This window comes from Typopeltis vanoorti, chromosome 21 (assembly GCF_054136105.1).
Source record: "Typopeltis vanoorti isolate ZY-2024b chromosome 21, IOZ_Tvanoo_1.0, whole genome shotgun sequence".
Lineage (NCBI taxonomy): Eukaryota > Metazoa > Arthropoda > Arachnida > Uropygi > Thelyphonidae > Typopeltis > Typopeltis vanoorti.
The window spans coordinates 84,197,763-84,225,457 of NC_143569.1; the positions used below are offsets into that span (position 1 = coordinate 84,197,763).

The 27,695-nt window shown below is 37.7% G+C and overlaps 1 protein-coding gene across 1 annotated transcript in view; it reads right to left on the reverse strand.

The window, feature by feature from the left end:
- Window positions 1-27,695, reverse strand: part of LOC150095067 (carcinine transporter-like) — a 229,181-nt gene that overhangs the window by 171,729 nt on the left and 29,757 nt on the right. The window lies entirely within an intron of this gene.

A 27,695-nucleotide genomic window follows, 5' to 3' on the forward strand; every position in this document is an offset into this window, starting at 1 on the left:
TTCTTTTGGAGTATGTGGTTCTCTTTATGAATTGAAATCTGCTTTCAACTAACATGTGACCACTATCAGTTTCACTCCCTCTAAAAACCCTTGTATCCTTGATATAATTATTTAGTTTGTTGTTAATAATAATGTAATCCATTACTGATTTAGTTTCCCTTGCTTCTCATGTGTACATATGTATATTTTTATGCCTGTAAGTAGTCCTGAAGAAAGTATTGCTGGTTTTTAGATTGTTAAATATGCAAGTCCCTTAATAAAATTCCATTGTTACTGATTACTGATTCTCTCTCTGATTCAATGCATCCTGTTATTGGGTTACTTCCCACTCTAGCACTGAAATCTCCCATCAAGATTGTTGCTTCATTTTTATTTGTTTCATCAATACATTCCTGAAGTTCTCCATAAAATTCATCTGTCTCTTCCTCTTTTCCATTTACTGGTACATAAATTCTGATAATATTGAATGTTTGATTCATAATTTTCATTCAGACTTTGATTATTCTGTCTGATACTCAAGTATAATCTGAAATTTTGTTTTTCCATTTTTTACTAATCCAAATTGCAACCCCAGATGAAGCTCATTTGTCTTCTGGGACTCTGGAAAAGAGATCATAACATAATCTTCCAGAATTTGAGATCCCTTCTTTTTCTTTTTTGTCTCAGTTATTATGGCTATATCAATGTTTCTATTTTTTAGTTCTCTGTTTAGCTCATCAATTTTGTGTGCGATTTCATGGACATTCCAAGTAACTATTTTTCATTTTTCAAACAGAAGTCCCTGTCCATTAGCTGGGTCATTTCCAATTAAATTCATCCTATTTGTAAAGATTTTTGTCACAAAGACTTGCGAATTCTCTTTAAACTGTGTACTGTGGCGAGGAGGCGCTGCAGTCGTGACAGAAGCAGACGATGCTTGGGACTTCGTTAGCAAAGTTTCCATTGTGTGTGGTATCCATTTTTTTTTTAAATGTGCCCGAAGTGAAAGAATAAGTACAGCATTAGTGTTTGAAAGCAAATTATAATGTTTTTGTAGTTTCAAGAATCTTGTAAGGCAAGTTTGTGTCAAGTTTTTCAGAAATAAATAACATCACTAGAGTTACATCAGTGAAATGCATATGAACGTGTTCTAAAAGTATACGTATAAGCGAGCATTCATTCTGCGTAATGATCAAGACTTTCACCAGCTTTACCACTCATCACAAGTCCGAGTTCTACTGGCACAGTCGATAGGACCTACAAGGTGAGAGCAATTCGTTATGTAAATGCATGCGCCCATGTTTTAGAGTTCTATTTTGATTATTTGGGCGAAAGTCTGTTTTAATACAAAAAAAAATAGTGTTCGGAGTTTGTTCCATCCTGGAACAGTAGTAGTTTTGATTTCTCGCCAGAGAAAGAATACATCAGTATTCAAATTTTGTTCCATCCTGGAACAGTAGTACAACAGTTTGGATAAATGAAAAACATGCCAGTGTTCAAGCTATATTTTCGTCCCAGATAAATCAGAATAGTTGTGTGTTTTTTTTTTTTCATTTTAAATTTATTTTGTTCTGCAGTTACCGATTTGTCCTGTTTTGCATGTTAGTTCCATCTTGGAACAGTCAGTACTTGTGATTTCTCGCCAGAGAAAGAACACGACAGTGTTATCATAGTTAATTTTTGCATACTGTTTTGATAGTTCTGTTTCGAGATTTCAGTTATTATATAGTAGCGGTGTAAAATCGGAACTATTTTTTTTGTTTTTGTTTTGTTTTTATATATCCACACATATATATATTTGTGTATTTGAAAGTGTAGTAAATTGTGTAGTTGAAGTTTTTATCTGATAATATTGTAAGATTTATCTATGTTTACAAATGATATGTTGAATTTAATTATGAGTCCCATAATCGCCAAACGTATACATCTCTTTTTGGGCATTTAAAAAAAAAAATTGCAATTGATTCTTTTTTAAGGGTGATTTTTTTTTATTCTTTTTAAATTTTTTTTTTAATCAGTAAAGAGAGTTATTGTTTAGCACCATGGCTTATTTAGCCAAAGGTAGAAAGGAAGATTTACGTAAATTGGCTGAAGAATTGGGAGAGAAGCCAACTGTTGAAATGAAAGTGATAGATCTTAAAATGATTATTACGGGAAGTAAATTTTATGAAGAAGAATTTGTTAAAGGGATGTTGGAGACGATTATTAGTACCAGACTCGAGGAAGAACTGATGAAAAAAGAAGAACTAGAAGCCCAATGCCGGAAAGATGAATTGGGAGCCCAACAGAAAAGAGAACAAATGGAGTTCGAGTTGAAGAAACTGGAAATTGAAGCGCGTGTTCAACCAACCTCAACTCCAGTATCCGGTGACAATAAACCATATTGTCTTGAACTAATTAAGCTAATGCCTAGGTTTAGATTACAAGAGGATGACATTGTGATATACCTATCCCTGTTTGAAAGACAAGCTAAGAGAACAAAAATAGATGTTAAAGACTGGATATCATGTCTCTTGACTTTGTTACCATTTGAGATTGTCCAATTAATTGGTAGAGAGTCAGAAGAAAATTGCGAAGATTATGAATATATTAAAACAATTCTACTAAAGAGATTTAGACTGAATCCTGAAAGTTTCAGAAAAAAGTTTGTGATGCACCAAAAGGTTGCTGAAAAATCTTGGAGGGATTTCTGTTATGAAATAACTAATTATTTCGAAGAGTGGATTGGTGGCCTTGATATCAAGGATTTTGAAGGGTTAAAAGATCTAATTATTACGGATCAACTGAAGAAGAAAGTACCACATGAAGTGAGAGAACATCTCTTAGACGACTGGGCAAAATTCGTTTCTCCAACCAAGTTAGCTGACAGATTGGACGAATACGATAGTGTTCGCAGTACATCAAGGAAGCCCATCAGAGCTATTCCGAAGGACAAGGTTACTGAAAAGTTTAGACCTTATACTCCACCTGCTGAGCGAACATTCAAGAATAAGTTATTATCTCCCTCTCAAAGTCCACCGAGATGGTACCAGCCACGGCGAAATGATGATTCATACAAGCCTCACTACAAATCAACAAGAAGGGAAGGTTATATCGCCAAGTTTTGTATGAAAAATAGTCAATCAAAAGGTCCTATTGCAGCACACAGTAACCTAATTAAAACGTCTACCACTGGGGATGACGATAAATCAGGTGTGTTGACTGCCAAAATTTCCATTCCAGTATCCAAATCAGTGGATATTGATCGAAACGTAGATGATTTGAAGGTCATCAAAATCAAATGTGGAAGTAGGGTTTTAAATGGAATAATAGATACGGGAGCGCAAATATCGGTAGTGCGCGAAGATTTAGTGGCAGATACGCCCCATGATGGAGAAAGTAAGATAGAAATATCTTCTGCTTTTGGAGAAAATGAAATAACACCCTTAAGGATTTTTGAAATGAAAATTGATGATAATTTACATGGTAATGTTCCAGTCACTTGTGCCGTCTCAAGAAGACTGGTTACCGATCTGCTACTGAGCTCCTCTGCCTATGAAATGTTGGTCGAAAGCGTCGAGCTACATGAGAGTAGTCATCATTGGGAGACACCGGTTCTGAAATCAAAAGATTTAAGTGATAAACAGTCAGAAGATGATGAAGACGAAGACATACCTTCGAAAATAACCAGTACAGCATTGGCAGTAAGTACGATAGAGTCCCCACCAGGTGCAGAAAATGAGTGTATACCAGAAAAAACAAAATTCGAATTTGGCAAACTTCAAAAGGATAATGAGACGCTTCGAAGGTGTTTTGAATGGGCAAAAAGGCAGAAAAATTCCTATGCGTTTGACAATGGGGTTCTGCTTCATAATGAACATATTTGTGGCGAGAATATTAGACAAGTAGTGCTACCGCGTGTGAAACGAGAAAATGTCTTAAAGATGGCACATGAAATCCCCCTTGCTGGCCATCTCAGCGAAAAGAAAACCCGTCAGCGAATCAAGTACTCATTCTTTTGGCCTACCATTAAACAAGATGTGAAAAAATATTGCGAAAGCTGCAAGGAATGTCAAATGAAAAGGACTGCTACATATAGAGATAGAATCCCCATACAAACTATCGTCAGACCAGAAACTCCGTTTGAGGTATGGAGCGTGGATTGTATCGGACCGTTAGAACCTCCATCGGGAAGAGGACATCGATTAATAATATGTGCTGTTGATTTATGCACTAGATGGGCCGAAGCCATACCTGTCAAGGAAATAAGTGCTAAAACCACATGTAACGTTCTAATGAGGATTTTTACTCAGACTGGATTTCCTAAAATGGTTTGTACCAACCAAGGTACGAATTTCACATCTAAACTCACTCAAGCATTTGAAGATCTGCTAGGCATAGCTCCACGTTTTTCCACTCCAGGACATCCTGAGAGTATGGGCGCTGCTGAACGTTGGAACAGAACTTTAAAAGAGATGATGAATAAGAATATACAGGAACATGGAAGAAATTGGGATTTACATCTTCCCTATCTTCTATTCGCATAACGAGAAGTACCACATAGCACTACTGGGTTATCACCTTTCCAGTTGGTATATGGAAGATTACCTCCAGGCCCCTTATCTTTGTTAAAAGAAATTTGGACTGGTGGACGAGTCATCCCAACCGCTGCCTCTCGCTCGGTCGAAAATTATTTACAAGAGCTTCTTGAAAATCTAAGAAAAGCTCATGAAATTGCATCCGAGAATGCCAAAGGGTCTCAAGAACAATACTCCTCCAGATATAATCTTCGTTCCAAAGAAAAATCCTTCATTGTTGGTGAAAAGGTTTTAGTATTGTTACCTTCATCCTCTCATAAGCTTCTAAATACTTGGACAGGACCTGCTACAGTCGTCCAACTTACTAGACCACATTCTGCGAAGGTTGAGATGAAGGATGGAAGTATCAGGGAGCTCCACATAAATAAGCTTCGACCATATATTCAAAGAATTAATCATGTCGGTCTAGTTTTCGAACTAGATGAAGATTTCGGAACACTCCACTATGCACCTGCTGACAAGATGAATAAATCAGTTGAAGATATTAGGAAACACCTTGAGGATATGAAAGCTCTCTTGACGGAAGAACAAAAACAAGAACTTTTTGACATCCTCCGGAAATATGCAGATGTTTTTAGTTCCAAACCTGGTCATGCCAAAGTTGATGGACACTCCATCAAAGTTACAGAGAACTGTTCCCCTAAGAGACTCAAACCCTATAGGGTGCCAATCACTCTATAAAAGGAAGTAGATCGACAAGTCAAAGAACTGTTAGATATGGGTCTCATTGAGCCAAGTGTCAGTGAATGAGCTCATCCCATGGTTTGTGTGGCTAAGAAAAATGGAAGTGTCAGACTATGCATTGACTTTAGATTGCTGAATAGTTTTACTATTCCAGATGCTTATCCAATGAAAATAGCTAGAGATTTATTATTTGAGGTAGGACAAGCAAGATTTATCACTGTAGTTGACCTCACCAAGGGATATTGGCAAATCCCTATGGAAAAGGAAGCAAAGCCCTTCACCGCATTCGTGACGCATTCTGGTCACTATCAATGGAACGTCTTACCGTTTGGAATGAAGAACGCTGGAAGCACATTCCAGAAATCATTAGATAAAGCACTAGCTCCTCATAAGGCATACTGCCGATCTTATATCGACGATTTGGCTATATTTTCTAAAACATGGTCTGAACATCTCACCCATATAGATGAAGTCTTCAAAACATTAAGAGAGGTGGGTTTAACAGTAAACCTAGAAAAATGCGAATTCGGGAAAAATCAAGTGAAGTTCCTAGGTCATTTGATTGGATCCGGTCAACATTCCCCGGACCCAGAGAAGGTCAAGGTTATAAAAGGTTTAGCGACACCAGCAACAAAAAAGGAAGTAAGAAGTCTACTTGGACTGGCTAGCTACTACCGTGACTACATACCACGATTCTCCCAAATTGTATTACCACTGACAAATCTGACTAAGAAAAGTGTCCCAAACAACATTCCTTGGACTACTGATGCTGATGAAGCTTTTACGAAACTCAAAGAAGAGCTTATAAAAATGCCTTCTTTGCATACTCCAGATCTCGACAAGCCGTTCCAGCTGTATACGGATGCATCAGCAACAGCAATTGGCGCATGCTTAGCTCAAAACAACACACAAGGAAAAGAATTGCCCATTGCTTTCTTCAGTAAGAAACTAAATTCCTGTCAAATGAAATGGTCAACCATTGAAAGGGAAGCTTTTTGCGTCTTGGAGGCGTTGAAAAAGTTTGACACATGGGTATTTGGTGCTGAAATACAGGTAATTTCAGATCATAACCCTCTGACCTATCTAACTAAAAGTGCCCCTCATGGTGCCAAGTTGTCACGATGGGCTTTAGCCCTACAACGTTATAATCTGACCGTTACATATAGAAAGGGTAGTCGTCATGGTAACGCTGATGCCCTTTCCAGATTAAAAACTGATATAATTAATTAATGTTATTGACTTGTTTCTTAATAATGATTATATATTTTCTTGATGTTTAGTTAATGATAATTATATAGTTTTTTTTTTTGTGTGTGTGGGAGCTGCATCGCACCATAAAGCTCTCACCTCATTTCTTGTATTTTAGAGTCAATTACTCGCCTGAGTTTTTTTTTAGATTCAACATCGACACTCCTGTGACGGATGTGCTTCCCCCAAAGGGAGTTGTAAAGATTTTTGTCACAAAGACTTGCGAATTCTCTTTAAACTGTGTACTGTGGCGAGGAGACACTGCAGTCGTGACAGAAGCAGACGACGCTTGGGACTTCATTAGCAAAGTTTCCATTGTGTGTGGTATCCATTTTTTTTTAAATGTGCCCGAAGTGAAAGAATAAGTACAACATTAGTGTTTGAAAGCAAATTATAATGTTTTAGTAGTTTCAAGAATCTTGTAAGGCAAGTTTGTGTCAAGTTTTTCAGAAATAAATAACATCACTAGAGTTACATCAGTGAAATGCGTATGAATGTGTTCTAAAAGTATACGTATAAGCGAGCATTCATTCTGCGTAATGATCAAGACTTTCACCAGCTTTACCACTCATCACAAGTCCGAGTTCTACTCTATTTATCTAAAAATAATTGTTGGCTTGCTCACGGTACCTATGTCCTATATACATAGTGTGTGCCCGTTAAGTAATGAGACAAAATTATTATATGAAAACAAAGAACTATATTTGGAATTGTCAATTACACAGATTCAAAATAATCTCTCTCGAACTCCAGTATGACAGAAGTAAACTGTGTGGTGTTCGAAGTCATGGTGGAAGTCCTGAACAGGAACCTCCTTCAATCTCTGGGTCACACTGCATTGGAATTTCTCAATGTCGCTGAAGCGCTCCCCTTTCAAGGCACACTTCATCTCTGGGAAGAGGGAAAAAGTCTGCAGGAGCCAAATCTAGTGAATGGAGGTGGGGGGGGGGGGGGGGTTTCAATCCCACAGATTGACTTCGAAGCCAGAAACTGCTTCACAGGGAGTGCACAGTGTATGGGTGCGTTGTCGTGCAACAGTTCTTTCCTGACACATCACATGTAAGCATACAGATGTTGCATTACTCTTAAATAATACTGATCGTTTTTGCAGTGGATAACTCCAGTAGCATCGAAAGTAATAATGACCATTGTCTTGATGTGATTTTTGCAACCTTACTTTCTTTTCCCGGGAAGAAGATGTTCCATGACATTCCATGCTCTGGCGTTTCATTTCCGGATGAAACTGAAAACACCAACTTTCATCACTGGTGACAATTCTACAATTCTCTGCAGCACATCATGATCAACTGCAAGGATGAAATTTTGACAGCATGCAACCCAGTGCTCTCTCTCTCTCTCTGTGTCAACGTGTGAAGCACAAACCTTGAACAAATCTTCCTCTTGTGCAAATCTCTTTCTAAGATTAATAATTAACTAAGATTATCCGACACTAAGCAGTACAGCGAGTAGCATAGTGGTTATTCGCTGGTCATTTACAGTAAAATTTTCTCACAGCCCTTTGCTCCACAACACAACTTCTGACATGCTTTACTCACACACTCTTACTTCAATGGTTGCCACATGAAAACTCCCAACTCAAAAGTTGCACCTGCGATTACAACATACGCTGGTGGTCAAAACTATAAACACATTTGTTACTTTTATTCAAAGGGTTGTCCTGTAAAAAATTCAATCTCATTACTTAATGGGCACACTGTGTAGATTTATAATTTTTCATGGGAGATAATCACATACAAAAAATATATTTATATATATTTTATATCTCACTCACATACAAAAGGTCTCTAAGCCTACTGCACATCAGTGCCACATATTTTTGAACATCTAAAAACTGCAGTTGTTGGGGAAGACAAAGTGATGGAGGCTGTTCCAAAGAAATCCAATCTTCAAAGAAACTGAAAGAAGGATAATGGCCACCTCACAGGATCTTATAGCCATTCATTTTCTGTCTTATGCTTGTCCATGAAAGTACCTGTAGAACAAACATAAGATACAAAATAAATGGCTATACAATTTCTGAAGTCTCAATTATTCAGTTCATCAATTAACCAGATTGCCCTCTTCTTGCAATTTTAGAGAGGATTTGGTCAAAATCCATCCAGCAGTGTTCCACGGCTGGTTGGAAGTTTTCTGGTAACTGCAGAAGCTATGGCTGAGAGGCAGATCAGTCAAAGAAGGGAGATGTGATCATGTTCGAATATCTAAATATTATCAAAAGTTAAGGGAAGCTGTGAACAGGATTTGAAGTCAGTGAGGGCTAATTATTCATGCATAAAAAAAGGGGGGGTTGAAGTCTTGAAGTATTCCTACACTGATGAAGAGAGCTGAGGAAAGGAAACCATCCATCATGAAGTGTAGTGAGTGACAGAGATGAAGCTGGTGATCCAACTGCTAAAGGTAGTAGAAGGTGGACCACAGAATGGTAGTTTGATGAGCAAGGTTCTATGCCAAACCTAATCAAATGCATAGAAATGTCTAGAGCAATTTGGAGATGAGTTTCTCCAAACATTTCCTTGCTTCAATCAAAAGGTGGGTAGTGCAGGCTAAGAGATCAGGAGCAAACTGATAGTAGCAAAATCCCTATTACCAGCCACTAATCAACTGGTTTGCTTACAGGAAAACTGAAGTGAGAGTAATAACAGTAGTAGAATTAGTTTAACAGTTTAGTAGAATTATTGAGTGAGCACTTTGCAAGAGTATATCATCCTGGTGGTGACATTGCAGAAATGGAAGAACCAACAGCTTATACGGAAATTGCGGTGAATGAAGTGCAGGTGAATAGTCTATTACAAAACCTCAATGTCAATACATCTGTGGGATTGGATGGTATACCAGCTCATGTCGTACGTGAAGCGGCTAAAGAATTGTCAGTGCCCTTGATCATTTTGTAATAGATGTCTATTACGAATTATTGAGTGAGCACTTTGCAAGAGTATATCATCCTGGTGGTGACATTGCAGAAATGGAAGAACCAACAGCTTATACGGAAATTGTGGTGAATGAAGTGCAGGTGAATAGTCTATTACAAAACCTCAATGTCAATACATCTGTGGGATTGGATGGTATACCAGCTCATGTCGTACGTGAAGCGGCTAAAGAATTGTCAGTGCCCTTGATCATTTTGTTTAATTTGAGTCTTGGGTCTGGGTTAGTCCCGAGGGGGTGGAAAGAGGGGAAAATAGTTCCACTGCATAAAGGCGGTTCCAAGACTGCTGTTGAAAATTACTGGCCAATTAGCATATCAGGAATTGTTGTCAAGGTCTTGGAGAAAATAGTCAAGAAAAATATACAGGATTGGATAGATGAAAATGGGATACTGTATGGGGGACAACATGGGTTTCTGAAGGGTAGATCATGCCTCAGTAACTTGCTCACATTTTATAACACAGTGACGGCTGAATTGGATAAGGGAAATGGGTTTACAGTGATTCTACTGGACCTTGCAAAGGCCTTTGACAGGATACCACATGGAATTCTAATCAGTAAACAGCAGCATATGGGGATGGATATAGGGTTGGTGAGATGGAATAGGAGGGTGGTAGATGGAGAGATATCAGAGAGTGGTTTATGCAAGAGTAGAGACCAAAAGACGGCCCATGACTAGTGGTGTGCCGCAGGGTTCTGTTCTTGGACCATTACTGTTCAATTTGTTCATTAACGATAAAGGAAAGGATCTGAGAGGAACTGTTAATTTGTTTGCTGATGATGCAAAGTTGGGTAGAGCAATAGTGAGTGCATAGGATGTCAAAATTTTGCAAGATGATTTGGATAGTTTGGAGGACTGGGCTAAGGAAAATGGATGTCAATTTAATGTGGCAAAGTGTAAGGTTATGCATTTTGGGGTGAAAAGATTAGCAGCAGTATGTCACATTGGTGGAACCATACTCCAGGAAATTGATGAGGCTAGGGATTTGGGAGTGTTGGTGGATAGGGAGTTGAAGTTTAGGGGGGAACATTGCAAAAGTGGCTAAATCAGCTCATCAAATCACTTGGTTGCTGAAAAATACTTTAACAAGCAGAGACAAACAGGTTATTGTTCCTCTGTATCGAGCCTTGATAAGACCCCATCTAGACTACTGTGCCCAGATATGGGCGCCAGGGTTTCTTCTTGATGGGGAGGAGGTGGAGAGGCTCCAGAGACGAGTGACCAAGATAATAGCAGGACTATGGAATGAACCTTACGAGAACAGGTTGAAGATTTGTGGGGGTGCAGAAATTGGTTGATAGGCGAAAAAGGGGTGATATGATTGAGACATTCAAATTACTGAAGGGTTTCTATAAGATTAATTCAGAAGATATTTTTGAGAATAGCACTGGTAGTGGGAGGACTAGGGGCCATCCATGAAAGCTTGGTAAGAGTGTGATTAGCAAGGGTGTTAGAGCTAGGTTTTTTACTTGGAGAGTGGTAAATGAGTGGAATAAGCTGCCAGAGTCTATTATGGGTGCCGTGACTGTAAATGAGTTCAAGTTGAAATATGATAGATACTGTGTGAATGTTGAATAGTTGTTCTTGACATGATTTGGGCCTTCCTCGATGAGTCTAAGGACTCCCTGGAGCTGCCCGTAATAACAACAATAATAATAATAATTTGTTTGCTGACTTTTCTTGCTCATTTTGGAATGAGCTAAACGTAGGCTTGTTTCCATGCAACAGATTTATTATTATTATAATACAGACACCTCCATGGAGTCTGAAGACTCACTGCAGGAGACCAAATCTATCCACATAATCCTGATGCCAGTTGAATAGAAAAGATTGAAATGAAATAATATGAATATTATATTAAAGATATCATCATCAAATTCCTGCCATGTACCCTCACAATGGGTTTACAGGATATGATAGTAATACATGAAAAATTTACATCATTACTAACTTCTTATCTACAATTTTCCTCCAAATCAGTCTGTTACTCGTCAAGACCTCAACATTATCGGATCTTATATTTCTATCATCTAAGGCACTTTGTACCCTATCAATCCACCTATATCTTGGACTTCCTCTGGGTCATTTTCCTGGCAACTTGGCAGAGAACACTTGTTTTGCTAATCTTTCCTCGCCCATTCTGTTTAAGTGACCATACCACCTGAGATTAGCTCTGCTAACGCATTCCTGGATGCTGACAATTTCAAGTTCTTTCCTAATATCCTCATTTTTAATATGATGTCCATTGATGCCATTTGTTCATGCCTCTAATCTTTCTCAGGACTCTCATATCTGCGGTCTCTAGTCTTTGGTCAAGTCTTTTACTTCTGACTCAGCTCTCAGATCCATAAGTTAAAACTGGTTTGAACACTGTCTTGTATACAGCTAATTTAGTGTTCCGACTAATTTCTCTCTTATTCCATATGAATTTATTCAACTGACTTCCTACCATACCAGCTTTGCTGATTCTGTTGTCTATTTCTATATTTAATTTACCATCTTCAGTAAAAATCGTGCCTAAGTAGCTGAAATGTTTCACTTGTTCCACAGGTTCTCCATTCACAATGCAGTTGACCTTTTCAATGATTCTGCCTATTTTCATTGTCTTTGTCTTTTTATTGCTGACCTTCATACCATATCTATTACAACAGTTATTCAATTTAGTCAGGGAATCTTGCAAACTTGTAGCGGATTTATTTGGAAGTATAACATCGTCTGCATAAAGCAAAGAGCTGACATTAACATCTCCAATTTTGATATCATGTTTAATACCACTTTCCTTCAAAATGTGATCCATATAGATAATGTACATCCTTGTCTCACACCAGATTTAACATTAAACCAACTTCCTGTACTTCCTTCGATTCTAACTGCTGACTTACAACTCAAATAAAGACTAAGTATTGCTTGATATAATGCCCCATTGACACCATATAACTGTAGCGTATTGAATAGCTTCTCTCTTGGCACCTTGTCATATGCCTTTTCCAAATCGACAAAACTTAAATACAGATCCTTGTTATATTCTCATGTTTTCTTAACTATTTGTCGTAAAGTGAAGATCTGATCGTGACAGCCTCTATTTGGCCTGAATCCAGCTTGTTCTTCCACAATTCTTCTCAACCGTTTTTCAAGTATACTTTCATATATCTTACCAGGAACACTCAGTAGGGATATACCTCTGTAATTCTCACATTCAGTTTTATTTCCCTTTTTATATATGGGTACTATGAGAGCTTTACTCCAATCATTGGGAATACATCTACTCTGTCCAGGCATTCTGAACTATGCAGTGCAGCCTCTGTAAGACTTTCATACCGCCATACTTCAGCATTTCTGGATCTACTCCTGCTGCCTTTCCACATTTCAAGCCTTTGATGGCTTTTTCTACTTCAAGTATGGATATGTATTCCTGACTGTATGCCTGTTGAGTGTTTTTTCACCACTGTGCTATCACTGCTTGTTTCATTTAGCAATTTGTTGAAGTAATTACTCCATACTTCGAGGATATCTTTTTCTCCCGTTTTTCATGTTAACTTTATCATCTCTAACTCCTTTTACAGCACTCTTTCCTCCATTTCTAAACTTCCTCAACAACCTCCAGAATATTTTGCAACCTCCTTGATATTTATTTTCTATGTTCTTGCCAAAGTCCTCCCATGACTTTTTTAGCTATTTTAGACACTGTTTAGCTTTCTTACATTTGTCTCTGTATTCTCTAAGAGCACAAGCTGACTTATTTGCCAGGAACTTTTGATATGCTTTCTTCTTTTCCTTCACTGCCTCTTTAACTTCCTGTGTCCACCATGGAGTTCTGATTTTTCTATCCTTGCAGACAACTTCACCATTTGCAGACAACTTCACCATATGCCTCTCTAGCTGAATCAATCAGGGTTTTCTTCAAGGCTTGCCACTCAATCCCCAAGGTTTGGTTCCTGTTCTCAAACTCTTTCACTTTTTCTTCAATAATCTGTGTATTTTAGTCTACAGTTCACATTTGAAAGCTGCTCAACTTTTATTCGCTTTAAAACTTTCTTACATGTTATTCTTTTCAATATGAAATTCAATTGTATCCTGCTCAAGACTAAATAGTGATTACTTCCAATTTCAAATCCTCTATACACTCTGGTGTCCTGCACCACGGAGAAAACATCACTATCAACAATAACATAGTCAATGAGACTTTTCTTATTCCTTGCCTTTTCTCTCAATGTGAATTTATGCACATTTTTATGTTGGATCATGGTGTTAGTAATAACCAATCCATGTCCTGAGCAGAAATCCAACAGATATTTGCCATTATTATTAGCTTTGCTCTTTTCTCCAAATTTTCCCAAAACATTTTTGTATGTCTGACAATCACTTCCTACTCTGCTATTTAGATCCACAACAAGGACCAACTTTTCCTTTTTCATTGTGTCAGTAGCTTTCTCTAGGGCCTCAAAAAATTCCTCCACTTCTACCTTAGTAGAACCTTCTGTGGGACCATAGGCACAAATAAGTCTCATTGTCCAGTTCCCCATTCTCATATTTGCCCACATTACTCTATTTGAGATTGTCTGCCATTCAAGAAGATTAGCCTCATATTTTGTGTTGAATACTATGGCTACTCCTTCTTTTCCTTGATTGTCATTGCCTGAATATAACATTTTGTATTTATTGCTCAGAAAGATCTCACAAGTTCTTGTCTTTTTTGTTTCAGTCACCCGTATTATGTCGATCTGGTACTTATCTAATTCCTCAGCTAGCTCCATTTCTGTGCCATTCAGGCTTCTTATGTTGATAGTACCGATCTTTAACTCTGGTGATGTTGAGTTGGGGTGTGCTTTCAGATTTGTTCCAGTAGCTGACTTTTTGCTGTTTGCCCTGGTTCCCTGGCAAAAACAACAGGGCCCTTGTTTAACTGGACGACGCCCCAGCCAGTATGTAATTTTATCATGTTGTACCATCATTGGGAAATAGGATTATAAACCAAGTTTTATTTAAAATTGCTTGGTATCTTTAATATATAACATACCCAAGGTAAAAACCTTTCTACAAATATGAATATTAGTTTCTGGAGTACATTTTTATGGAGGGGATACTGTCAGGACTAGATACCTTGCTCACATCCAAGTTATTCAGGAGTGAGCAGCTCTTGGGAAAGGAGACACTTTGTCATGGACATAATTGTGGAATTGGAACTTTGCTTTTAGGCAATGTTACTATGCTACCATCTGGATGTGAGAGTGGTGGAAACATGGCGGGGAAAAAGTTGCATCCTATGATTTTGGTAGTGAGAAACCAGAAGGCAAGTTTGCAGTATTTTGTACCCTTTTCAAAATCTGATTTGGATTTGTTGATGGATTTTTTTGCAGATGATATGAGCTACACTGTAGGTAGAGTGTAATGGTGTGTTGCACTTGAGTCACTTGTGTTAAGCTTATTTTTTTTTATTTTTCCTCGGACTGCATTAGCACACTTGTTAGAGATGAAGGCATCATTTCACTGAGGATTACCGTATTTTTCTGTGTATTTCAAATCCAAAATTAAGAAATCAATATTTTAAACATAAAACAGAACACATTTGATATTTTTTAAATATTCAAAGTATATTTAGTAATTAGGTCATATTTTTAAGATACATACTAAGAAATTATGCATCACTCAAAGTTCCAGACATATCATTTTCTTCATCACTATTAGTTCCAGACATATCACTTTCTTCAACCTCTACTGTAACACTGCTGTCTTCTGAGTCACTGTCTATATATATATATATATATTATTGTTCATAATTTTACTTGGTAGAAAATGTATATAAAAAAGAATTTAAATGACTCTATACCGAGAAAGAAAAGTTTAATGTTAAGATACGACTAGATACATTGAAAATTCAACTTCTTCAGGTATCACAGGCAAAGAATTAAATAAAAAATAACAGAGACATGATAAAATACATTAACAGATCTAGTATAAAACACACAAGTACATTTAAAAACAGGAATGCATGCTTGAGTTCCAAATGAAGTTGACTACGTGCATGAGCTGACATGAGTGCACCAGTATTGGACAGTGGCAATGTGTGCATCAGAAATATTGTAACTAAGGCTATTATTCATCTCATGTTATTAATATGAGATGAATCAAGTGATATTTCTGAAGAAAGTATACTTGCTAAAGGTCTCAATTTTGTTATAGCTCCTACTTCAATACCTAAAGAACTATTCTTAACGAAGATAGAAAAAGAAGCATCTTTATTATTAATCCAAGAGGCTGCCTTCTGATAACATTTCTCATTCTGAGAGATCAGCTATTAAAAGTTTGAAATACAATAATGACATCATTATTCTCCCTGCAGACAAAGGGAATGCTACTGTCAACTTAAATAGATTGGATTGCCATAACAAAATTTTAGAACTACTAAACACTGACACTTACTCTGAACTAAATAGTGATCCTATACACAATAGGACCAACAATTTACTGAAAACCACCTCAGAGTTATCAAGAAACATCCACCTTTCCCTTAGGTTGATTCATCCTCTAATCCCTAGGTTATATGTACTCCCTAAGATCGATAAATTAAACTCTCCACTAAGACCAATCTTTGAGGATATAAACTCCCCTACTTACAACCTTTCTAAATACCTCGCATCCTTTTTAAAAAACCTTTGTGGTACTTCCTTTTCTCATGTAAAAAATTCAGCTGATTTTGTCTCCAAAATAAAAGACATCAAACTCAACACATCAGATTTAATGGCAAGTTTCGATATTGTTTCCCTCTTCACGAATGTACTTACTCAAGAGGATCTAAACCTTCTCCAGAAGAAACTATCCAAGAAATTTTTTTCCTCACTGTGTGTACTCAGGATACCTCAAATACAATAACAAGATTTATAAACAAAACTCAGGTTTAGCTATGGGCAGTCCGCTCTCTCTCCGATTCTTGCTGACATATTTCTTAAGGATTTTGAAGAAAAAGTAATTAATTCCTTGACTCTTAAACCTAAAGTATGGCATCATTATATTGACGATGTATTTCTCATCTGGGAACATGGTGTCGACAACCTCAACTTTTTTTGGACCACCTCAACAAGTTTCATCAGAAAATCAATTTCACATGTGAACTGGAATCTGATGACTGTCTCCCCTTTCTGGACATAAAACTTACGAGATGCGCTGAAAATATCAAAATCTCCATTTTTAGAAAACCCACTCACACAGACAAATACCTTCATGCTTCTTCCCATCACTACCCTCCACAAAAGTTTGGTATTATTTCAACCCTGGCACATTGAGCCAGATCTTTATTAACAGATGAAACAGAATATGAAATGAATATGAACTCAATTTTTTTCAAAGTTCTTTTGTTAACAATGGATTCTCTCTTAAAAAGATTAATAAATTTCTCTCTGCCCACCGCTCAACTGCTTTTGAAGATTCTTCTCCACCAAGAGCTTTAATTTCATTACCATACATCAGCTCTCTCTCCCCAAAACTAGCCAAAATGCTTCAGAAATTCAACATTACAACTTGCTTCACTACGTTTCCTAAACTTCGATCCATACTAAGTAGACTTAAAATGAAACATCTTCCTACTCAGTATCCAGGAGTCTATAAGATTTTGTGTGATTGTGGCAAGCCATACTACGGCCAGACAGCTAAATCCATTCTTTTACGCATGGAAGAACACCAAAAAGACATTTCTTCCAACAAAACCAGGGCCAGCGCTCTCTCTAGCCACATTCTCTTCTCTATGCACGCGGATGAAGACCGCTAACACCTCGCAAAATGGCCACAAACTTCTAATATCCATGTGTGCCATGATGAACTTGAAAGAAGAATAGTTGAATCTAGAGAAATATTACTTGATTCATCTCATATTAATAACAGCCTTAGCTACAATATTTCTGATGCACACATTGCCACTGTCCGATACTGCCGCACTCGTGTCAGCTCACGCACGTAGTCAACTTCATTTGGAACTCAAGCATGCATTCCTGTTTTTAAATGTACTTGTGTGTTTTATACTAGATCTGTTAATGTATTTTATCATGTCTCTGTTATTTTTTATTTAATTCTTTGCTTGTGATACCTGAAGAAGTTCAATTTTCAACGAAAATAGTCGTATCTTAACATTAAACTTAGTCATTTAAATTCTTTTATATATATATATATATATATATATATATGTATGTATGAGATCATCCTCAGTTCCATCCATGGTATTGCTGATTCCACATTTCTTGAAGGACTTCCCAACCACCTCTTGCTTAACTCCATTCCATGAGTTTAGGACCTATTTGCATACCTCAGTAATGGTTGGTTTTTTCACTCTTCCTGTCGGTGTTATTACCTGCTTTTTGCATCCATTTATTCCATTCTTCTTTCATCAGAGCTTTGAAGGGCTTGTTGGTAGAAATATCTAGTGGCTGTAGCTGAAATGTAAGTCCACCAGGAATAACTGCTAGCTGTGTTCCCAAATCCACTGAAGCCCTTTGTCTTTTTCTGTTAAATGGGCTCGGAATTGATCACACACGAGCAGAGCTGGCCTGTTCGAGCTCTCCAGGTCTTCTGGACCAAATTTTTGCAAACTAAATAGCCATGATCTCTTCGTTCATCTAGCCCTTCTCATGAACTTGGACAAGAACGCCAGGTGGTATGCTCTCTTTAGGATACATTTTCCTCTTAAAAATTAGCATAGGAGGCAGTTTGGTACTATCTGCACAGCATGGAAGGACAGCAGCATAGTGTGTCTTTTCATGACCACTTGTTTTGACCCCTTTCATATCAACAGTTCTGTTGGAAGGTACATCAAAATTGAGAGGCACCTAATCCATGTTTGCAATCCAACTTGGTTCAAAAGCATATTTTTTCCGAAGTTTTATGACATGGGAGTAAAACTGCTGGATTTTATCCTCATAAGCTGGTGGCATTTTCTGGGCTAACTTGGTTCATGTTCTCATGACCAATCCTTCTCTCCTCATAAAGTTGAAGCACCATTTTGCCTTTCCTGTGAAATCAACAATGTTCATTTCTCTTGCAAATCTTTTTGCCTCATATTGAATAAGCTTGGTTGACACACATATCCCACTTTGACATTGCTTCATAATCCAAGTCTAAAGCCTCTGCTCCAAGTTTGGCCATTTTGCTGGTTTTCCTCTTAAGGCCCTCTTCTTTTTTGGCATCTTGAGTAGTTCCTGTTTTCTCCACTGTCTAATCATACACTCAGTGGGAGGAGGTCCAAACTGTGTCTCTGAAGCTTTATTTCCATGTTCATTTGCATAATTGATTACTTTTAACTTCAATTTTGAAGAATATGACAATCATTTTTTATTTTTGGACATTTTTATGGGCTAGTGCTCAAAATATTGTTAATGCATTAACTTACCTCGGCAACGAGTTGCAGACGTATGAATGCTTTCAGAGTTCTGATTGGTTTATTCAGAATCAGCTGTTAATGACATCAATCGACAGAGATAACAAAGGCTAGTGATTAGCAAAAGCCTGTTCATGGAGACAAGGTACCTGCAGTTTCGCACAGCAACTGCGGGTCTCTCAACTGGTTATCCCCCGTGTATAATACGACCCCAAATTTTTGGTCTAAAAATTTTAGAAAAAAGTATTGTCTTATACATGGAAAAATACAGGATTTCGTTATTATCCTTTTGTCACTACTATCCATAATCTTACACTCCTCACTACCTTCTACACTTTTTCTAGTTTTTTCTACCTTCTACACTTTCCTCAGTCATATGGTTGCAAAGCGAAAAGCCACTAGGCTAACCGCGCAGACTTGTATAGACTATAGTATACATGAACTAATATCACAATTTGCAGAAGTCAAACTATAGAAATAATTAATAACTATATAAATTAAAAATTGATTGGAGGAAAAGACTCAGGATTCTATACTTACTACTTCCCTACCTTCTAACATGCAGCATCAGTGATACCTTTCAATAACATACCAGTCACAATGTAGGAACCCAGACATTACCCCATTTGGGGGCATAGCAGTAAAATATTTCTGCAAACCAGTACTAGATAGTACACAAGGCCAAACTTGGTAGTCAAGAATCTGGAAAGCTTCCCAACAAGGGGAAAGTGATAAATCCTACTTCCACTTGCTCTGTAAATTTATGCTTGAAGGGAGTCTAAGTAGAGTGATATGCATTCCTACATGTCGAGGCCATACAGGAATGGCAAGTGGGTTCCCTCTGCATTTGCAGCATGTTTGCAAGTTTCTCACCTGCCATTGTATGTCTCTGTTCTTTATGTATCTCTTCTTCCTCCACATATATATTGGCTAACTTAATGAAACATGATTTTACTGCAGATCCAAAAAATCTCCCACTAAAAAAAACTAACCAAAAAGAAAACACTGATACTAATAATCTTACGAAAATAAGTTGCCAGTTGCCATATCTGCTTTACTAACATCTGTGACCTTAACAGATATAAATTATGTGCATCGTCACCTACAGTTATCCAAACCAGACTTATTATTCTCAATGGAACTTCAGCTGCCAACAACCACCACTGGCCACATCAGCTGCCCAAACTACACCTTACATAACTCCTTTTGCCAAAGGGATGCCACTTCTGCATTCATCAGAACTGACATCCCATATCAGAGAATTGGAAACTAAGAATCCTCTTTCCTCTGTTTGATGTGCTTTGGCTCAAAATTTTCTTACTAAACTATGTCACATTCATTTGTTCTCTATGCCACTCCAAATTCTGTTAACTACTTTGACCTTTCTGACTATCTACCTCTAAAGATCAACTTTTTTGGTTGATTCATCCCAAATAGTAATCTTCCTTTGGGTCTGTAATGTACTCAACTCAAGCTGGCTTCTCTTCTCCAGTTCCATGATCAAGCATACAAGGTTGTCAAAGTATGTGCCATTAGTAATGACCTAACAGACATAGTGTTAGGTCATTACTAATGACCTAACACTGGTAGATACCTACCAGAATACCAAACAACCCTCTTCACCTCAATCATCCAAATACATTGTAGATGACAGTTCATCTTTTGGTAACTCAAACCACTACCTCATTTTCTTTCACCATGGAACAACCCTCACCTAATAGTCCTTTGGCATTATTAGAATGCAAATGGAATGCATTTGAGAGAATGGATGGAAATAAAGTGGTGGATTACATTTGAATGGATTTTGGTTCAAATCAACTGACAAGACTAAGAGTTGAGGACATTACAGACCCAAAGGAAGATTACTATTTGGGGTGAATCAACCAAAAAGGTTGATCTTTAGAGGTAGATAGTCAGAAAGGTCAAAGTAGTTAACAGAATTTGGAGTGGCATAGAGAGCAAATGAATGTGACATAGTTTGGTAAGGAAATTTATCTGGGGTTTTTCATCCCGCAAGCAAGCAAACTGGACCCGTGAACACACAGGCTACAGTCATAGAAATATGGCAAGGAAATTAATGGGAAACCACCTTGCATCATTATCTACCTAATAATCAGCTGCAACCCTCTCAAAGAGAGGAAGCCACAGGATCAGATCAACTGACAAGGCTTTGCTAGAAAGTAGAATAAGGCAAAAATTGCGATAAGCAAAATCAAAAAGTACTTGTGAATATAAGATGAAAAGGAAAACAATCAGAGATAAGAACTACATTACACTAGAGATAAGATATAATGAGAGTATAGGAATGTTAGATGAATTGGGAAATGGGGGGGGGGGAACAGGAAGACACGGCATAAGGAGAGTGTATACTGGAAGCAGTAGTGAATGTGTTTGTAAGGGTGGTCAACATAAGATTAGGTTTTGAGGGGCTGAGAAGGTATTGGATAGGGTCCAGACATGATTAACTAAGGCAGTTTTTGGACTCGGAAATACTGAAGAAATACAAGCTGAAGAAATCCAAGTTAGTAAGGGCTTGTTATCAGATTAATGTGGAAGAGATTATTTGGAGAATAGGTAAGAAACAGGTAGAAACAAGAGGCCATCTCTGGAAGCTACACCATCTGATCAAAAATATCCAGAAGCCTGCTCATCTCAACATTCATTCTAATAAAAGACATTATGGAGTTTAAGTTCACCCTTTGCTTCCATCTTCTGGTAAGACTTTCCATTAAAGTTTAGTAGGTTGCTGAAGTAATTCCATTCCATTTTTTCAGAAGATCATTAGTGAAATCAGTTACCGATATTGGGCAATTCATAATCAGTGTTCCAGTTCATCCCACAGATATTCAATGGGGGTTGCGATCAGGACTCAGGTGCAGACCAGTTAGGTTCTTCCACAGCTATGTCATCAAACCATTCCTGCACAGACCTTGCTTTGTGTACTGGGGAACTGTCATGCTGATATAGGAAAAGATCTTCACCGAACTGTTGAAATAAAGTTGGAAGCATAGAATTGTCTAGAATGTCATTATAGGCTGCAGCATTAAGATCCCCCCCCCCCAACTGGAACTAGGTGACCCAGTGTAAACCTCCTCCACCAAACATCACAGTTGGCACAACACATCTGGGTAGATAGCATTCTCTTGGAATCCACCAAACGTATTCATTCATCAGACTGCCAAAATGATGAAACACAATCAATCCAGAATATGCATTTCCATTGCTCCAGAGGCCAATGGCAGTGAGATTTACACCACTTCACCCAATCTTTGGTATTGACCATGCTAATGTTAGGCTTCTGTGCATGTATGTGTGTGTGTTGGAGTGATTGTGTTTCGCCATTTCAGCAGTCTGATGAATGAATATGTTTGGTGGATTCCAAGAGAATGCCATCTACCATGGAAAACCCATGTTCTTCAGCTCCCAAAGAAGAGTTGTGGCACTGGTGTAGCTTGCAGAAGCATTTCAGATCTCAGCAGAAAATTGTTTCAACTGAGGACAGTGGTATTCAGCACTCAACAGTCCTGTTCTGAGATTTTATGTGGCCTACCACATTGCAATCATGTTGCTGTTGTTACTTACAGGCATTTCTACTTCACAATAATATCACTTACAGTACATGATGACAGTTGCAGCAAGGCAGAAATTTCTCGACCCGAGTTGCTGCAAAGGTTCTATGATGCCGCCATGTTGAAAGTCACTAAGCACTTCAATACAGCAAATTTTATTGTTTACATTTGTCTATGAAAATTGCAAAACCATGTTCTTACTTTCATATATGTATGAGTCATGGTTGCGATACATATAACTATATCTACTACTATGAAAGGGTGTCTAGATATTTTTAATCAGGATTACGTTATCATAGGCCAGCCTGGTTGGCCTAGTAGTAAGTGTAACCGTTCTCCAGCCAAAGGGATGTGGGTTTGAATCCCGCCATGGGCATGGATGTTTGTAATTTTCTGTGAAAATACTAGTGGTGGTTGGCGATAGATGCCATTAGTGTAGTTGCGGCTCATTGTAGTTGATCGACTGAGTGGTGGAGACAAAGGGCTGCAGAGTAGGTACCCTCCCTCGATGAGTCTTTGGACTCCCTGGAGGTGTTATGTAATAATAATAATAATAATAATATAATCCTGATATAATAACATAAGCCTGCAGACTAGTCTTTACTCTACTTTCATTATTTTCAAAGAACACACTACTCTTCTTTCATTATTTTCTCACTCTCTCTTCTCCTTTTGCTTCCCCCACTGATATTATTAATATTATTAAAGTACAGGAGGGGTGCTTAAAGGTCAAAGCTGTATAACTGAGAGGAGACCTCCACGTAGCCTTTAAAGGAAAGCGGAGAACCGACAAGGCTTCTCACCTAATGTCCAATCCTCACCTTCTCGTGGTGCACCCTGTTGGGTATCTACTTGGAAACTGAACGAATGAGGATGGGCTGGCAATTTGGGATTTAGCCAACCAAACTGTATTCTTATTGGTTAAACCAAAATAAAAAATGATGGTACAACATGACAAAATTTCATGCTGGCTGGGGCATCGCCTGGTTAAACAAGGCCCCCGTTGTTTTTCCCAGGGAATCAGGGCGAACAGCGAAAAGCCAGCTACTGGAACAAATCTGAAAACACACCCCAACTCAACATCACCAGAGTTAAAGATCGGTACTATCAACATAAGAAGCCTGAATGGCAAAGAAATGGAGCTAACTGAGGAATTAGATAAGTACCAGATCGACATAATAGGGGTGACTGAAACAAAAAAGACAAAAACTGGTGAGAACTTTCTGAGCAATAAATGCAAAATGTTATATTCAGTCAATAACAATCAAGGAAAAGAAGGAGTAGCCATAGTATTCAACACAAAATACGAAGCTAATCTTCTTAAATGGCAGGCAGTCTCAAGTAGAGTAATGTGGGCAAATATGAGAATGGGGAACTGGACAACGAGACTTATTTGTGCCTATGGTCCCACAGAAGGTTCTTCTAAGGTAGAAGTGGAGGAATTTTTGATGCTTTAGAAAAAGCAACTGACACAATGAAAAAAGGAAAAGTTGGTCCTTGTTGGAGATCTAAATAGCAGAGTAGGAAATGATTGTGAGACATACAGAAATATTTCGGGAAAAATTGGAGAAAAGAGCAATGCTAATAATAATGGCAAATATCTGTTGGATTTCTGCTCAGGACATGGACTGGTTATTACTAACACCATGTTCCATCATAAAATTGTGCACAAATTCACATGGAGAGAAGAGGCAAGGAATAAGAAATGTCTCATTGACTATGTTATTGTTGATAGTGATGTTTTCTGTGTAGAGAAGATTTGAAATTGGAAGTGATCACTATTTAGTCTTGAGCAGGATAAAATTGAATTTCATATCGAAAAGAATAACATGTAAGAAAGTTTTAAAGCGAATAAAAGTTGAGCAGCTCTCAAATGTGAACTGTAGACTAAAATACACAAAGATTATTAAAGAAAATATGAAAGAGTTTGAGAACAGGAATCAAACCTTGGAGATTCAGTGGCAAGCCTTGATAAGTCAGCTTGTGCTCTTAGAGAATACAGAGACAAATGCAAGAATACTAAACACTGTGTAAAACTAGCTAAACAAAAGTCATGGGAGGACTTTGGCAAGAATTAGAAAATAAATATCAAGAAGGTGGCAAAATATTCTGGAGGTTGTTGAAGAAGCTTAAGAATGGAGGAAAGAGTGGTGTAAAAGGAGTTAGAGATGATAAAGGTGACATGAAAATGGAAGAAAAAGATATCCTTGAAGTATGGAGTAATTACTTTGAAAAACTGCTAAATGAAACAAGCAGTGATGACAGCACAGTGGTAAAAAACACTGACCAGGCATGCAGTCAGGAATACATATCCATACTTGAAGTAGAAAAACCCATCAAAGGCTTAAAATGTGGAAAGGCATCAGGAGTAGATGATATTCGACCAGAAATGCTGACGTATGGTGGTATAAAAGTCTTACAGTGGCTGCACTGCTTAGTTCAGAAAGTCTGGACAGAGGGACGAATTCCCGATGATTGGAGTAGAGCTCTCATAGTACCCATATATAAAAAGGGAAATAAAACTGAATGTGAGAATTACAGAGGTATTTCCCTACTCAGTGTTCCTGGCAAGATCTATGCAAGTATACTTGAGAAACGATTGAGAAGAATTGTGGAAGAAAAGCTGGGTGAAGAACAAGCTGGATTCATGCCAAATAGAGGCTGTCAGGATCAGATCTTCACTTTACGACAAATAGTCAAGAAAGCATGGGAATATAACAACGATCTGTATTTAAGTTTTATCGATTTGGAAAAGGCATATGACAAGGTGCCAAGAGAGAAGCTATTCAATACGCTACAGTTATATGGTGTCAATGGGGCATTATATCAAGCAATACTTAGCCTTTATTTGAGTTGTAAGTCAGCAGTTAGAATTGAAGGAAGTACAGGAAGATGGTTTAATGTTAAATCTGGTGTGAGACAAGGAAGTACATTATCCCCTCTGTTATTCATTATCGATATGGATCACATTATGAAGGAAAGTGGTATTAAACATGATATCAAAATTGGAGATATTAATATAACAACAGAGGTTGAAAATAGGTGAAAAAATGTTAGTATGCCAAAGTTAGATCAAAGTTACAAGTTACAGACGATGTAAGCAGATAAAAACATGTCCAGAGGCAGTCACATACGCAAAGTCTAAAAGGCGCGCGGGAGTTTCCCATGGACATGCAAGGAAGAGCGACGGCACGGAGTGCAGAAGAATTAGGTGCCGGGTACAAACAATGATGTAGTAGGGAGAATATCACAGCTAGGAATATATAGAGCTTGTCAATGCCAACTCGGGGCTTTTTTCCATCTTGTTCCTGTTGTTCCCGAAGAAGGAAGTTCAAGTGCGGTCGAGAAGGACGACTTCCATAGGCAGCTATGCGGTCAGACAGAGATCCAGCGCGAGCATAGGCCTCGGCACAGTGGTATAATCAGCATAGACCAAGATGATATGTGGAACCACGTGGAATGATCCCGGCAAACCAGCTTCACCTACATCTAAGGAAGTAAATCATGAACGTATTCACTAGCCAGTCCTTTCAGAAAGTAGTAAACTAGAGGAAGAAACATTGAGCCGTAAGAATATAACAGATGATCGAAAGAGAAATCCAGAGTGATCCTAATGCCCTGGTAATGTAAGAACTTTTTAAATCTTTTGTATATACAGGAATGTTAGATTGTAACGAAGATGGGAACTGATAAGTTATTGGACTTTCGAAGTGTAATATGACTTTAGCATCTGATCCACATGTAGAATGTTATAGCTCCGTGTATGAGGACTTGCAAAGTGTTGTGATTGAATATATAGTTTTGTAATAGTCAGTTAGTTCCTGAAACCAAGATTTGGTAAATGATTACCTAAGAATGTTAAGTAATTAGAAGAAATTCATGATGTATTTAGTATTAGATATTGATTCATGTTGAGAAAGTTTAAGAATGCCCAGGTTACACCTGCATGATTGAATTAGTTTAGTTAATTATCAGTAATTGTACCGTATTTTTTAATGAATAAATCCTTTCTTGTCAATCTAATAACTTGCCTGATCTATGTTCTCAATGCACCACTCATAAAGTAGAACCTGTGCAAATCAAAAATCTTGGGGATAGCCACGACTGCAGTAAAATCGAGACACATAAGTTTTGGTGAAATTTGGAATAGTGACTGTATGAATGTTGAATATTGTGCCATTCTGAGTGTTTTCTCCCAGACGACGAAACTTCTCTAGTCTAATAATTTTGGATGGCGCAGCGTTAACAAATAAATTTTTAGAAACGGGGTTAATACCAGAATTATAACAAAAGGATTGGCTCTAGCCTGAAGCAGTGTCTTTGTTAACAGTGCGGTGCACAATCATTCAATATGTTTATAGCGGCAAGCAGATAGAGAAATAATAAGATTTGTATGAGTAAGGAATTAATGAGACTTAAGAGAGAATTAAGAGACACAAATGAATAAGTAAGGTAGATAGGTAATGGTATATATCAAAATTAACGTATTTTTACGTTGGCACAGCCAGTAGAATAATTGAAGATTTAAGTTGAGATTTAGTAAGATTTGATATAAGTAAATGCAAAAAAATTAAAAACTAACAAAAATACAATAAATTTAACAATAGTGACCTGAACACCCCTTGGGGGTACATATCAAAAAACTGATGATGTGTAAGTTACATGGTTCTACCTCAATTCCTTCATGTGATTATCATAACTTTTCAGCACACCCTTGTATTTCCTCATAATTCCATACATTAACAAACTACACTGCTTTTGCTTCACACATTTTGGCTGGCACATTATTCATAATCCTTGCTCTCCAACTCATCTCATCATTGTCATACCTTGACTACCTTCCATATCACACTATTATCTTTTATCTTTTTCAACAACCTCCTGATATAAAATCTTACATTCTCCTTGTTCTCAGTCAAGTCATTTGTTCTTACTACCACAATAACTGCTGTCAACCCTGCTCACTATCTTACCATTAATTATGCTCTGTTTTTTGACATCATTACTGCATGCTTTATTGTCAAACTCTTTTCCCTGCTATCACTTCCACACACTTTCTGAACAACTGCACAATCTCAACTACTGTTTCAGTTATGAAGCCATGTTCCCTACTCATATTTAAACAAGCCTTGTGGTCCATCAGAATATTGAACTTCCTACATACCCACACTCACTCCTTTCTCTTATTCAGCCTCTCTGCATAAGCATCTGTGACATCTTCCCATGCATACATACCATTCATGGCACTGTAATATTTCTGAAAAATCTATGGCATTCACTTTACTTGTCTTTTGTGCTGACCTAAGCAACAATCTACCTTTCAACGCCAT